Genomic DNA, 13406 nt, shown 5'->3' with positions numbered 1-13406 from the left:
TTTCTCAAATATCTCTGTGTTTTTATAGCCCCCAGAAGAGTTCTAACTTTTATCATAATAGATCGAATCGCTAAAGTGCAAGACGAAAGAGTTATATCAGTCAAAGTTCGAAATTTTTGAGTAAAATTGGTTTTTTTCCGAATTTCTCCAATATTTCTGTGTTCTGATAGCCCACAGAAGACTTGTAACTTTTATCACGATGTATCGAATTTTTGAAGTGAAAATGGGAAGACTTATATCAGTCAAATTTAGAAATTTTTGAGTGAAATTTTTTTTGCGAATATCTTTAATATCTCTGTGTTCTCTTAGCCCCGAGAAGAGTTCTAACTTTTATCATTATGTATCAAATCGTTAAAGTGAAAAACCAAAGAGTTATATCAATCAAAGTACGAAATTTTTGAGTAAAACTATTTTGCGAATTTCTCAAATATCTCTGTGTTTTTATAGCCCCCAGAAGAGTTCTAACTTTTATCATAATAGATCGAATCGCTAAAGTGCAAGACGAAAGAGTTATATCAGTCAAAGTTCGAAATTTTTGAGTAAAATTGGTTTTTTTCCGAATTTCTCCAATATTTCTGTGTTCTGATAGCCCACAGAAGACTTGTAACTTTTATCACGATGTATCGAATTTTTGAAGTGAAAATGGGAAGACTTATATCAGTCAAATTTCGAAATTTTTGAGTGAAATTTTTTTTGCGAATATCTTTAATATCTCTGTGTTCTCATAGCCCCGAGAAGAGTTCTAACTTTTATCATTATGTATCAAATCGTTAAAGTGAAAAACCAAAGAGTTATATCAATCAAAGTACGAAATTTTTGAGTAAAACTATTTTGCGAATTTCTCAAATATCTCTGTGTTTTTATAGCCCCCAGAAGAGTTCTAACTTTTATCATAATAGATCGAATCGCTAAAGTGCAAGACGAAAGAGTTATATCAGTCAAAGTTCGAAATTTTTGAGTAAAATTGGTTTTTTTCCGAATTTCTCCAATATTTCTGTGTTCTGATAGCCCACAGAAGACTTGTAACTTTTATCACGATGTATCGAATTTTTGAAGTGAAAATGGGAAGACTTATATCAGTCAAATTTAGAAATTTTTGAGTGAAATTTTTTTTGCGAATATCTTTAATATCTCTGTGTTCTCATAGCCCCGAGAAGAGTTCTAACTTTTATCATTATGTATCAAATCGTTAAAGTGAAAAACCAAAGAGTTATATCAATCAAAGTACGAAATTTTTGAGTAAAACTATTTTGCAAATTTCTCAAATATCTCTGTGTTTTTATAGCCCCCAGAAGAGTTCTAACTTTTATCATAATAGATCGAATCGCTAAAGTGCAAGACGAAAGGGTTAGATCAGTCAAAGTTTGAAATTTTTGAGTAAAATTGGTTTTTTTCCGAATTTCTCTAATATTTCTGTGTTCTGATAGCCCACAGAAGAGTTGTAACTTTTATCACGATGTATCGAATTTTTGAAGTGAAAATGGGAAGACTTATATCAGTCAAATTTCGAAATTTTTGAGTGAAATTTTTTTTGCGAATTTCTTTAATATCTCTGTGTTCTCATAGCCCCGAGAAGAGTTCTAACTTTTATCATTATGGATCAAATCGCTAAAGTGAAAAACGAAAGATTTATATCAATCAAAGTACGAAATTTTTGAGTAAAACTATTTTGCGAATTTCTCAAATATCTCTGTGTTTTTATAGCCCCCAGAAGAGTTCTAACTTTTATCATAATCGATCGAATCGCTAAAGTGAAAAACGAAAGAGTTACATCAATCAAAGTACGAAATTTTTGAGTAAAACTTTTTTGCGAATTTCTCAAATATCTCTGTTATTTTATAGCCCCCAGAAGAGTTCTAACTTTTATCATAATAGATCGAATCGCTAAAGTGCAAGACGAAAGAGATATATCAGTCAAAGTTCGAAATTTTTGAGTAAAATTGGTTTTTTTAGGAATTTCTCCAATATATCTGTGTTCTGATAGCCCACAGAAGAGTTGTAACCTTTATCACGATGTATCGAATTTTTGAAGTGAAAAAGGGAAGACTTATATCAGTCAAATTTCGAAATTTTTGAGTGAAATTTTTTTTGCGAATTTCTTTAATATCTCTGTGTTCTCATAGCCCCGAGAAGAGTTCTAACTTTTATCATTATTTATCAAATCGTTAAAGTGAAAAACCAAAGAGTTATATCAATCAAAGTACGAAATTTTTGAGTAAAACTATTTTGCGAATTTCTCAAATATCTCTGTGTTTTTATAGCCCCCAGAAGAGTTCTAACTTTTATCATAATAGATCGAATCGCTAAAGTGCAAGACGAAAGAGTTATATCAGTCAAAGTTCGAAATTTTTGAGTAAAATTGGTTTTTTTCCGAATTTCTCCAATATTTCTGTGTTCTGATAGCCCATAGAAGACTCGTAACTTTTATCACGATGTATCGAATTTTTGAAGTGAAAATGGGAAGACTTATATCAGTCAAATTTAGAAATTTTTGAGTGAAATTTTTTTTGCGAATATCTTTAATATCTCTGTGTTCTCATAGCCCCGAGAAGGGTTCTAACTTTTATCATTATGGATCAAATTGTTAAAGTGAAAAACCAAAGAGTTATATCAATCATAGTACTAAATTTTTGAGTAAAACTTTTTTGCGAATTTCTCAAATATCTCTTTGTTTTTATAGCCCCCAGAAGAGTTCTAACTTTTATCATAATAGATCGAATCGCTAAAGTGCAAGACGAAAGTGTTATAACAGTCAAAGTTCGAAATTTTTGAGTAAAATTGTTTTTTTTCCGAATTTCTCCAATATTTCTGTGTTCTGATAGCCCACAGAAGACTTGTAACTTTTATCACGATGTATCGAATTTTTGAAGTGAAAATGGGAAGACTTATATCAGTCAAATTTAGAAATTTTTGAGTGAAATTTTTTTTGCGAATATCTTTAATATCTCTGTGTTCTCATAGCCCCGAGAAGAGTTCTAACTTTTATCATTATGTATCAAATCGTTAAAGTGAAAAACCAAAGAGTTATATCAATCAAAGTACGAAATTTTTGAGTAAAACTATTTTGCGAATTTCTCAAATATCTCTGTGTTTTTATAGCCCCCAGAAGAGTTCTAACTTTTATCATAATAGATCGAATCGCTAAAGTGCAAGACGAAAGAGTTATATCAGTCAAAGTTCGAAATTTTTGAGTAAAATTGGTTTTTTTCCGAATTTCTCCAATATTTCTGTGTTCTGATAGCCCACAGAAGACTTGTAACTTTTATCACGATGTATCGAATTTTTGAAGTGAAAATGGGAAGACTTATATCAGTCAAATTTAGAAATTTTTGAGTGAAATTTTTTTTGCGAATATCTTTAATATCTCTGTGTTCTCATAGCCCCGAGAAGAGTTCTAACTTTTATCATTATGTATCAAATCGTTAAAGTGAAAAACCAAAGAGTTATATCAATCAAAGTACGAAATTTTTGAGTAAAACTATTTTGCGAATTTCTCAAATATCTTTGTGTTTTTATAGCCCCCAGAAGAGTTCTAACTTTTATCATAATAGATCGAATCGCTAAATTGCAAGACGAAAGGGTTAGAACAGTCAAAGTTTGCGATAATTATTTGAGTAAAATTGGTTTAAATTTTCGATTTTTCTCCATATTTCTGTGTTCTAAGCCCACAGAAAGAGTTGTAAACTTTTTATCACGATGTATCGATTTTATGAAGTGAAAAAAGGAAGACTTATATCAGTCAAATTTCGAAATTTTTTGAAGGTGAAATTTTTCTATGTGCGGCGAATTTCTTAATATTCAGTTCTCATAGCCCCGAGAAGAGTTCTAACTTTTATCATTATGGATCAAATCGCTAAAGTGAAAAACCAAAGAGTTATATCATTCAAAGTACTAAATTTTTTGAATAAACTTTTTTGCTAACTTCTCAAATATCTCTGTGTTTTTAAGCCCAGAAGAGTTCTAACTTTTATCATAATAAATCGAATCGCTAAAGTGCAAGATGAAAGATTAATATCAGTCAAAGTTCTAAATTTTTGAGTAAAATGGTTTTTTTCCGAATGTTTCTTCCAATAATCTGTGTCTTAGCCCACAGAAGAGTTGTAAATTAATTCACGATTGTTATCGAATTTTTAATGAAATATATGGGAAAGACTTATTATCAGTCAAATTTCGAAATTTTTGAGTAAAAACTTTTTTTGCTAATTTCTCAAATATCTCTGTGTTTTTTTAGTAGCCCCCAAAGAGTTCTAAAACTTTTATAAACATAATAGATCGAATCGCTAAATTGCAAGACGAAAGGGTTATAACAGTCAAATTTTGAAATTTTTGAGTAAAATTGGTTTTTTTCTGAATTTCTCCAATATTCTGTGTTCTGATAGCCACAGAAGACTTGTAACGTTTTTCCACTGATGCTGACTTCAATTTTTGCGAAGTCGAAAAAATGTGCGAAGATCTTTATATCCGTCAAATTTAGAAATTGAGTGAAATTTTTTTTGCGAATATCTTTATTATCTCTGTGTCTCTCATATGCCCCGAGGAAGAGTTCTAACTTTTATCATTATGTATCAAATCGTTAAAGTGAAAAACGAAAGAGTTATATCAATCAAAGTACGAAATTTTTGAGTATAACTTCTTTGCGAATTTCTCAAATATCTCTGTGTTTTTATAGCCCCCGAAGAGTTCTAACTTTTATCATAATAGATCGAATCGCTAAAAGTAAGGACGAAAGAGTTATATCAGTCAAGGTTCGAAATTTTTGAGTAAAAGTGGTTTTTTTCCGAATTTCTCCAATATTTCTGTTTTCTGATAGCCCACAGAAGACTTGTAACTTTATCACGTATGTATCGAATATTTTGAAGGTGAAATGGGGAAGACTTATATATCAGTCAAACTTAGAAATTTTTGAGTGAAATTTTTTTTGCGAATATCTTTAATATCTCTGTTCTCTTAGCCCGAGAAGAGTTCTGAACTGTTTTATCATATTATTGATCAAATTGTTAAAGTGAAAAACCAAAGAGTTATATCAATCAGAGTTCTACTAAGATTTTATAGTAAACGTTTTGCGAATTTCTCAAATATCTCTGTGTTTTATAGCCCCCAGAAGAGTTCTAACTTTTATCATAATAGATCGAATCGCTTAAAGTGCAAGAGCGAAAGGTTAGGATCAGCAAAGTTAGAATATTTTTGAGTAAAATTCGATTTTTTTTCCGAATTTCTTCAATATTCATGTGTTCTGATAGCCCACAGAAGTTGTAAACTTTTATCACGATGTATCGAAATTTTTGAAGTGAAAAAAGAAAGAACTTAATATATCCAGTCAATTCTCGAAATATTGGGTAGAAATTTTTTTTGCGAATTCTAATATCTCTTGTTCTTCATAGCCCCGAGGAGAAGAGTTCAAACGTTTATATCATATGGATACAAATCGCTAGTGTGAAAAACGAAAAGATGTATATCAATCAAAGTACGAAATTTTTGAGGAAAACATATTTTGGGAATTTCTCAAAATATCTCTGTGTTTTTATAGCCCCCAGAAGAGATTCTAAACTTTTATCATAATCGATCTGAAAATCCTAAGTAGAAAAACGCAAAGAGTTATACAATCAAAGTACGAAATTTTTGAGTAAAAAAAACTTTTTTGCGATTTTATCTCAAATATCGCATGTTATTTTTATAAGCCCCAGAAGAGTTCTAACTTTTATCATAATGAATCGAATCGCTAAAGTGAAAGACGAAAAAGTTATATCAGTCAAACTACGAAATTTTTGAGTAAAATTATTTTTCCGAATTTCTCCAATATTTCTGTGTTCTGATAGCCCACAGAAGAGTTGTAACCTTTATCACATGTACTGATATTTATAAGTGAAAAAAGGAAGACTAATATATCAGACAATATTCTCTGAAATGTTTTAGTGAAATTTTTTTGCGAATTCTTTAATAATCTCTAGTTCTTCATAGCCCCGAGGCAAGAAGTCTCCAATTTATCATTATGGATCAAATCGCTAAAGTGAAAAACAAAAAAATTATATAACCATCTCAAAGTACTAAATCTTTAGAAATAAACTTTTTTGCAAATTTACTCAAATAATCTCTAGTTATTTAGTAGCCCCCAGAAGAGTTCTAACTTTTATCATAAACATCGAATCGCAAAGCTGCAAGACGAAAGAGTTATATCAGTCAAAAATTCTAAGATTTTAGAGTTAAAATTTGGTTTTTTTTACCGAATTATTCCCAAATAATTTCTGTGGTTCATTGATAGCCCACAGAAGAGTTGTAACTATATCACGATGTATCGAAAATTTTTAAGTGAAAAAAGGAGACAATTATATCAGTCAAATTTCTGAAAATAAAAAAACAACATGAAAAAAAAAAAAAAACTTTGAGTGCAATTTTTTGCGTAATTTCTTATGTCACTGATGTTTAAGCTCCGGAAGAAGAGTTCTAACTTTTATCATTATGGATCAAATCGATAAAGTGAAAAACCAAAGAGTTATATCATTCAAAGTACTAAATTTTTGAATAAACTTTTTTTGCGAATTTCTCAAATATCTCTATGTTTTTATAGTCCCCAGAAGAGTTCTAACTTTTTATCATAATAGATCGAATCGCTAAAGTGCAAGATGAAAGAGTTAAATCAGTCAAAGTTCTAAATTTTAATGAGTAAAACTATAGGTTTTAGTTTGCCGAATTCTCTCCAAATATTTCTTTGTTCTGATAGCCCACAGAAGAGTGTAAACTATATATCACGAAGTGTATTCGAATTTTTGAAGTGAAAATGGAAGGACTATATATCAGTCAAATTTCGAAATTTTTGGTAAAAAAACTTTTTTGTGAATTTCTTTAATATGTCTCTGTGTTCTCATAGCCCCGAGAAGAGTTTTAACTTTTATCATTATGAATCAAATTGTTCTAGTTGAAAACCAAAGAGTTATATCAATCATAGTACGAAATATTTGAGTACAATTTTTTTGCGTATTTCTCAAATATCTCTGTGTTTTTATAGCCCCCAGAAGAGATCTAACTTTTATCATAATAGATCGAATCGCTAAAGCGTGAGACGGAAGAGTTAGATAAGTCAAAGTTTGAAAAATTTGAATAAAATTGTTTTTGCGAATTTCTCCAATATCTTTGTGTTCTGATAGCCCACAGAAGAGTTGTAACTTTTATCACGATGTATCGAAATTTTGAAGTGAAAAAGGGAAGACTTATATCAGTCAAATTTCGAATTTTTTGAGTAGAAATTTTTTTGCGAATTTCTCCCCAAACCCCCTTAATATCATCTGTGTTCATCATAGCCGAGAAAGATGCTAACTGTTTTATCATTATGGATCAAATCGCTAAAGTGAAAAACGAAAGAGTAATATATCACCAAATACCGAAATTTTTGAGTAAAAACATATTTTGGGAATTTTTCAAATATCTATCTCTGTGTTTTTATAGCCCCCATAAGAGTTCTAACTTTTATCATAATCGATCGAATCGCTAAAGTGAAAACGAAGAGTTACATACCAATCAAAGCTACGAAATCTTTATTCAGAGTAAACTTTTTTGCGATTTTCTCAAATATCTCTGTTATTTTATAGCCCCCAGAAAGAGAGTCTAACTTTTATCATAATAGATCGAATCGCTAAAGTGCAAGACGAAAGAGGTATATCAGTCAAAGTTCGAAAATTTCTTGACAGTAAAAAATTTGTTTTTTTTGTCGAATCTCCAATTATTTCTGTGTTCTGATAGCCCACAGAAGAGTTGTAACTTTCATCACGTAGTATAGAATTGTTGAAGAGAAAAAGGGAAGACTTATACAAGTCAAATTTCGAAATTTGAGAGTGAAATTTTTTTTGCGAATTCCTTTAATATCTCTGTGTTCTCATAGCCCCGAGAAGAGTTCTAACTTTTATATCATGTATGGATCAAATCGCTAAAGTGAAAAACCAGAAGAAAGTTAGTGAAAAACCAAAGAGTTATACCATTCAAAGTACTAAATTTTTGAATAAACTTTTTTGCGAATTTCTCAAATATCTCTGTTATTTTATAGCCCCCAGAAGAGTTCTAACTTTTATCATAATAGATCGAATCGCTAAAGTGCAAGACGAAAGAGTTATATCAGTCAAAGTTCGAAATTTTTGAGTAAAATTGGTTTTTTTCCGAATTTCTCCAATATTTCTGTGTTCTGATAGCCCACAGAAGAGTTGTAACCTTTATCACGATGTATCGAATTTTTGAAGTGAAAAAGGGAAGACTTATATCAGTCAAATTTCGAAATTTTTGAGTGAAATTTTTTTTTGCGAATTTCTTTAATATCTCTGTGTTCTCATAGCCCCGAGAAGAGTTCTAACTTTTATCATTATGGATCAAATCGATAAAGTGAAAAACCAAAGAGTTATATCATTCAAAGTACTAAATTTTTGAATAAACTTTTTTGCGAATTTCTCAAATATCTCTGTGTTTTTATAGTCCCCAGAAGAGTTCTAACTTTTATCATAATAGATCGAATCGCTAAAGTGCAAGATGAAAGAGTTATATCAGTCAAAGTTCTAAATTTTTGAGTAAAATTGGTTTTTTTCCGATTTTCTCCAATATTTCTGTGTTCTGATAGCCCACAGAAGAGTTGTAACTTATATCACGATGTATCGAATTTTTGAAGTGAAAATGGGAAGACTTATATCAGTCAAATTTCGAAATTTTTGAGTAAAACTTTTTTTGTGAATTTCTTTAATATCTCTGTGTTCTCATAGCCCCGAGAAGAGTTCTAACTTTTATCATTATGTATCAAATCGTTAAAGTGAAAAACCAAAGAGTTATATCAATCAAAGTACGAAATTTTTGAGTAAAACTATTTTGCGAATTTCTCAAATATCTCTGTGTTTTTATAGCCTCCAGAAGAGTTCTAACTTTTATCATAATAGATCGAATCGCTAAAGTGCAAGACGAAAGGGTTAGATCAGTCAAAGTTTGAAATTTTTGAGTAAAATTAGTTTTTTTCCGAATTTCTCCAATATTTCTGTGTTCTGATAGCCCACAGAAGAGTTGTAACTTTTATCACGATGTATCGAATTTTTGAAGTGAAAAAGGGAAGACTTATATCAATCAAATTTCGAAATTTTTGAGTGAAATTTTTTTTGCGAATTTCTTTAATATCTCTGTGTTCTCATAGCCCCGAGAAGAGTTCTAACTTTTATCATTATGGATCAAATCGCTAAAGTGAAAAACCAAAGAGTTATACCATTCAAAGTACTAAATTTTTGAATAAACTTTTTTGCGAATTTCTCAAATATCTCTGTGTTTTTATAGCCCCAGAAGAGTTCTAACTTTTATCATAATAGATCGAATCGCTAAAGTGCAAGATGAAAGAGTTATATCAGTCAAAGTTTGAAATTTTTGAGTAAAATTGGTTTTTTTCCGAATTTCTCCAATATTTCTGTTTTCTGATAGCCCACAGAAGAGTTGTAACTTTTATCACGATGTATCGAATTTATGAAGTGAAAATGGGAAGACTTATATCAGTCAAATTTCGAAATTTTTGAGTAAAATTTTTTTTGCGAATTTCTTTAATATCTCTGTGTTCTCATAGCCAAGAGAAGAGTTCTAACTTTTATCATTATGGATCAAATTGTTAAAGTGAAAAACCAAAGAGTTATATCAATCATAGTACTAAATTTTTGAGTAAAACTTTTTTGCGAATTTCTCAAATATCTCTGTGTTTTTATAGCCCCCAGAAGAGTTCTAACTTTTATCATAATAGATCGAATCGCTAAAGTGCAAAACGAAAGAGTTATATCAGTCAAAGTTCGAAATTTTTGAGTAAAATTGGTTTTTTTCCGAATTTCTCCAATATTTCTGTGTTCTGATAGCCCACAGAAGAGTTGTAACTTTTATCACGATGTATCGAATTTTTGAAGTGAAAAAGGGAAGACTTATATCAGTCAAATTTCGAAATTTTTGAGTGAAATTTTTTTTGCGAATTTCTTAATATCTCTGTGTTCTCATAGCCCCGAGAAGAGTTCTAACTTTTATCATTATGGATCAAATCGCTAAAGTGAAAAACGAAAGAGTTATATCAATCAAAGTACGAAATTTTTGAGTAAAACTATTTTGCGAATTTCTCAAATATCTCTGTGTTTTTATAGCCCCCAGAAGAGTTCTAACTTTTATCATAATCAATCGAAACGCTAAAGTGAAAAACGAAAGAGTTACATCTATCAAAGTACGAAATTTTTGAGTAAAACTTTTTTGCGATTTTCTCAAATATCTCTGTTATTTTATAGCCCCCAGAAGAGTTCTAACTTTTATCATAATAGATCGAATCGCTAAAGTGCAAGACGAAAGAGATATATCAGTCAAAGTTCGAAATTTTTGAGTAAATTTGGTTTTTTTCCGAATTTCTCCAATATATCTGTGTTCTGATAGCCCACAGAAGAGTTGTAACCTTTATCACGATGTATCGAATTTTTGAAGTGAAAAAGGGAAGACTTATATCAGTCAAATTTCGAAATTTTTGAGTGAAATTTTTTTTGCGAATTTCTTTAATATCTCTGTGTTCTCATAGCCCCGAGAAGAGTTCTAACTTTTATCATTATGGATCAAATCGCTAAAGTGAAAAACCAAAGAGTTATATCATTCAAAGTACTAAATTTTTGAATAAACTTTTTTGCGAATTTCTCAAATATCTCTGTGTTTTTATAGCCCCAGAAGAGTTCTAACTTTTATCATAATAGATCGAATCGCTAAAGTGCAAGATGAAAGAGTTATATCAGTCAAAGTTCTAAATTTTTGAGTAAAATTGGTTTTTTTCCGAATTTCTCCAATATATCTGTGTTCTGATAGCCCACAGAAGAGTTGTAACTTTTATCACGATGTATCGAATTTTTGAAGTGAAAAAGGGAAGACTTATATCAGTCAAATTTCGAAATTTTTGAGTAAAATTTTTTTTGCGAATTTCTTTAATATCTCTGTGTTCTCATAGCCCCGAGAAGAGTTCTAACTTTTATCATTATGGATCAAATTGTTAAAGTGAAAAACCAAAGAGTTATATCAATCATAGTGCTAAATTTTTGAGTAAAACTTTTTTGCGAATTTCTCAAATATCTCTGTGTTTTTATAGCCCCCAGAAGAGTTCTAACTTTTATCATAATAGATCGAATCGCTACAGTGCAAGACGAAAAAGTTATATCAGTCAAAGTTCGAAATTTTTGAATAAAATTGGTTTTTTTCCGAATTTCTCCAATATCTCTGTGTTCTGATAGCCCACAGAAGAGTTTTAACTTTTATCACGATGTATCGAATTGTTGAAGTGGAAAAGGGAAGACTTTTATCAGTCAAATTTCGAAATTTTTGAGTAAAATTTTTTTTGCGAATTTCTTTCATATCTCTGTGTTCTCATAGTCCCGAGAAGAGTTCAAACTTTTATCATTATGGATCAAATCGTTAAAGTGAAAAACGAAAGAGTTGTATCAATCAAAGTACGAAATTTTTGAGTAAAACTTTTTTGCGAATTTCTCAAATATCTCTGTGTTTTTATAGCCTTTTTTTTTTTTTTTTTTTTTGTTAACGGAGAGGATATGCGTTACCGCATACCCCAGGCCCCGGGGGAGGCCTGGCGGTTATGTGGGGCTCTTCCCCGCCGACAACGTGTCGGCGAGGACATACCCACTAAAACCTCTCCGGGTGTCCAGCTCAGGTCCTTGACTGGGGGGGACTCCGGGAACGCGTACAGCATGCTTCCGGAGCCCCCCGGACCAGGTCGGCCGAGGCCGACTCAGCACGCCGGGGGGCACCCTGGTGCGGGTCCCCCGGCAGGGCCGTGAGGCCAAGCCGGCCTAAGGTCGGGGGAGAGCGACATCAGCCCTCCCCCGCCTGTTCCCCTTATGATGTTTACGGTGGTAAAGGCCGGTGGTCCGGCCCCCCGCCCGGATGTCCCAGGCCCTTACGCTCCGAACTAGCCCGGCGCGGTGGCATACTCTTCTCCCTGTTGGGGGGGGGTAGGAGGTAGGAAGGAGTTCATTCCCCTCCCCCCACCAGCACCCCGTCGAGGCGCTAGAGGGGGAGCGATGGCGCATTGTGACGCGCGATCGCTCCCCCGGACCGTTAAGTCCGGTTTGTCTCGCCGGACTCACTTACATGGTGAGCTGCCCTCCTTCCACGGCTGCGCGTCCCGAAAGCTGGGCCGGCAGCCGCAGGGGAGGTAGGTCGCTCCATTTCATCATTCCTGTGGCGGTCGCCGTCGTCCCTCTCCTCCGCAATAGTGGTGAGCGAGGGGGCGACCGCCACGGCTCTTCTGCCCCGCCGCCGCCCGGTGGAACTCCGGGGGCGGGGGCCGTTTCTTCTCGGTCGGGGCGGACGGGGCGGGGGCCGAGACAAAGCGTGACCCCCGTCTCCGCCGACCCTTCTGTTCCTCGCGTCGCCTGGGGGCATACGACCCCCAGGCTGACGCTCCCGCACCTTTTCGGCCTCATCCGTCTGCAGCATGACTCGCTCGCAGAAGGAGGGGACCGCCTTCCAGTGTTTTTATAGCCCCCAGAAGAGTTCTAACTTTTATCATAATAGATCGAATCGTTAAAGTGCAAGACGAAAGAGTTATATCAATCAAAGTACGAAATTTTTGAGTACAACTGTTTTGCGAATTTCTTAAATATCTCTGTATTTTTATAGCCCCCAGATGAGTTCTAACTTTTATCATAATCGATCGAATCGCTAAAATGAAAGACGAAAAAGTTATATCAGTCAAAGTAGGAAATTTTTGAGTAAAACTTCTTTGCGAATTTCTCCAACATCTCTGTGTTCTGATAGCCCCGAAAAAAGTTCTAACTTTTATCATGATGAATCGAATCGCTAAAGTGAAAAACGAAAGACTTATATCAGTCAAAGTTCGAAAGTTTTGAGTAAAATTTTTTTTGCGAATTTCTCCAGTATCTCTGTGTTCTGATAGCCCCTAGAAGTGTTCTAACTTTTATCATAATGGATCCATCCATAATGGATCGAATCGCTAAATACAAAAACGAAAGGGTTATATCAGTTAAAGTACGAAATTTTTTAGTAAAACTATTTTGCGAATTTCTCTAATATCTCAATTGTCTAGTTTACACCGGTTGTTTGATAAGCGTACTAAGTACACCCAAAGACTTTGATTCTGTCCATGGGGAAATTTTCCAAACTGAGAAGTTACCACTTTCTACATACTCGCAGTTCATGATTAATGAAACGACTAGAGCTTATTGGTCGTTACGTTAATCATGAACTGTAAGTATGTAGAAAGATAGCGACTTTTCAGTTTGGAAAATTTCCCCATGGACAGAATCAAAGTCCTTGAGTGTACAATATTCGTACTAAATTAATTTAATTCGATGGTGTTAACAATGACGTATAATCTGGTACGATATGAATCAAACAGACGTATCGTATCAAAATAG

This window comes from Solenopsis invicta, chromosome 11, assembly GCF_016802725.1.
Source record: "Solenopsis invicta isolate M01_SB chromosome 11, UNIL_Sinv_3.0, whole genome shotgun sequence".
Lineage (NCBI taxonomy): Eukaryota > Metazoa > Arthropoda > Insecta > Hymenoptera > Formicidae > Solenopsis > Solenopsis invicta.
Note: the sequence above shows the minus strand (reverse complement) of the source record.